This window comes from Babylonia areolata, chromosome 14, assembly GCF_041734735.1.
Source record: "Babylonia areolata isolate BAREFJ2019XMU chromosome 14, ASM4173473v1, whole genome shotgun sequence".
In the NCBI taxonomy this organism is placed as follows: Eukaryota; Metazoa; Mollusca; class Gastropoda; order Neogastropoda; family Buccinidae; genus Babylonia; species Babylonia areolata.
In genome coordinates this window covers 18661471-18664641 of record NC_134889.1, presented here as the reverse complement: position 1 = coordinate 18664641, position 3171 = coordinate 18661471, and positions in this window count along the sequence as shown.

Here is a 3171-nt window from a genome sequence, read left to right as displayed (position 1 = left end):
ATCCACCTTCCACACACACACACACACTCACTCTTTTTCTCTTTTCTTTTTTGTCCTTTTTTTTCTTTTTGATTACTTCTCACAGTTTTTAGTTTACCTCTGTCTTGGTTTTGTCCTCTCTTTTCTTCTCCATTCTTTACTTTTCTCCCCATGAAGAAGGGCCCAGGCCCCGAACCGTAGGGAAGTTTCTTCGCCAAAGGGCCAGCTATACCACCTACAGGTCAGTTTGACCCATTTTTTCGCCTTGGAACATTCTTGATTTGATAAATCATACTTAGTGCTGCAAAGGTCGCGGCAAGCTCAGGCAGTACTACAGCCGTGCCACCTTTGTGTCGACTGAATCTGAAGTCGAAGAACGCACTGGTGTTGCTGCTCTTGGCAGTTCTTCAGTAACACCAATTGGCTCGGTATCAGTTTGAACGTGACTGACCAGTTATAAAATGATCTTCACCCCCACACCATGATAATCGGGCCAACAACCAGGACTCCACCACCCGAACACAGCCAAGACACAGCACGGACCACGGACATCGCCGGCGGCCACAACACAGTAAGGACCCTCCTCGACCAACGCCTTGACCACACCACACACCCATGGAAAAGACCACAGCCACGAACAACTTGACTTGACCTGAAGGGCGTGAAGCCGTTAGGTCGTTAAACTGAACTCTACACCATGATAAATAAATCTCTAAGTTACAACGCACTGCTTTTGCTCTGTGTTGTAGCCGAATGGTTTAACCTGAGCACACGCCCCCTACCGCCCCCTTCTAACGGTACCTCCCCTCTGCAGATGTGTTTTAGGATAACGCGACTTAAAGTGTTCATTTCATTATCCCACATCAGAAAGAAAACAAAAAACATGTGGAGGTTTTAATATTGATGAATCTGGTTGATTCACTCAGTTCATATTGACGCTTACATTGCTCCTGTACAGTGTTAGACACCAAGCTCATAGCGCTTCACAAACACAAACATTTGCCTGACTGGGCAGTGTCAGTATCAGTACTGAGCTCAAGGAGGCGTCACTGCGTTCGGACAAATCCACTTACGCTACACCACATCTGCTAAGCAGATGCCTGACCAGCACTGAGCGTAACCCAACGCGCTATTACTTGGCAGAGCCGACTGATCGCTACCATCTGGCGTTCATCATTCGTTTCATGTGTCATGTCGTCAGGTTTCAGTCACGCACACACACACTGAGTCGCATACACAACACACAATCACATGCATGCATGCACACACACATACACGCATGCATGCACTCACGCACGCACACACACACACACACACACACACACACACACACAAGTACGGCACGGTCGCACACAAGTACGTCGCGCGCACACACACACATACACACACACGCAAGTACGTCGCACACAAGTACGTTGCGCGCGCGCGCACACACACACACACACACACACTGACACAGTCGCACGCGCACATGTCGGCACACAGACACACACACACGCACACACAAGTACGTCACACACACACACACACAGTCGCACACGCACGCACTCGTACACACACAGTCGTACACACTCACTCACTCACACACACACACACCGCGGCACAAAGTCACACACACGCACAGAGTCACACACACACACACACACACACACACACTGAAGAACTACCAACCACAGTTTTGTCCCCACCTACACCCAACCCCACCCTACCCCACCCCACGAACGACCTCACACACACACACACACACACACTGTGACACACACACGCACACACACACACACACATACACACACACACACACACACACACACACACACACATCGGGACCAAAAGCGGACGAGCAACGGCACCCTGTTGTTTGGTACCCAGCAGACCAAAATGATTAGCTTGTTCACCGTGGATGCCGAAACGGCGGCGGTAAATCTACCCCACCCCCACCCCTCCCCTTCCCCCCAAACCCCACTTCCCCACACGGACCCACAACCTCCACCATACATACATTCCATCGCTGTCTTGGTGTTTTCTTATGATGTTGTATTGTGCTGTTCGGAGAACGTGTCCCCATAACATGCCGGCATTTGTTCTTCTTCTTCTTGTTTTTTGTACAGGCTTATTTTTGTTTTCCCCGATTTATCTGAAAGAATATGTGCTTTACAACCAAAGTGCATTCTTCGATACATTCTTTTCTTCTTTTATTATGATTTTGACAGGTAAAAACTCTCTCAATTTTGCCGTGGGTTCATTAACGTGCGCTAACTGCATGGCCTCAACTCAGGGACCTTGGTTTTTATAGTCGCTTCCGAAAGACTAGTACCAAGACCAATTATTCACGCCACTCTCTGTCTCTGTCTCTGTCTCTGTCTCTCTCTCTCTCTCTCTCTCTCTCTCTCTCTCTCTCTCTCTCTCAAACACACACACACATACACACACGCGAGCGCGCGCGCTCAAGACGTAAATGTCATGACCCGTTTAGCAAAGTCAAGTGTCAAAGCCAGCAATCATTTGGATACGACTGATGCATCGTGGTCATCAACATCAAATCAATTCATAGTGTTTATAAAGTATCAGTATAGCCCATTTCATGGGCTGATCTACATCATCAGCATCCACCGGACAGAAGCTCGTGATGTTTCCATCAGTGGTAATCTGTCACGTTGCTGGGTGTCACAGGTGCAGTCCTGTGAGTGCATCGGAGATTCAAGACGGTAGAAAAATTTTTACTGAACAACGCAGTGACTTGCCCTCTTCTTTCTCTGTTTCTCTACGTCGCTGTGTGTCTATCTGTCTGTCTGTCTCTCTCTCTCTCACTCTCTTTCTTTCTCTGTCTGTCTCTGTCTCTCTCTCTTTTTTTTTATCCACCCAACCAACCAACCATCCTTCTATCTATCAATCTATCTGTCCAACCAGCCAGCCGTGTGTCTATCAATCAATCAATCTATCTATCTGTCCAACCAGCCAGCCGTGTGTCTATCAATCAATCAATCTATCTGTCCAACCAGCCAGCCGTCTATCAATCAATCTATCAATCTATCTATCCAACCAGCCCGGGCAGCCGTCTATCTATCAATCAATCTATCCAACCAGCCAACCATCTATCTATCAATCTATCTATCCAACCAACCAACTAACCATCTAACAATCTATCCATCTGTCTATCTGTCTGTCCCTTTGTCTCACTTAATAACTCTCCCC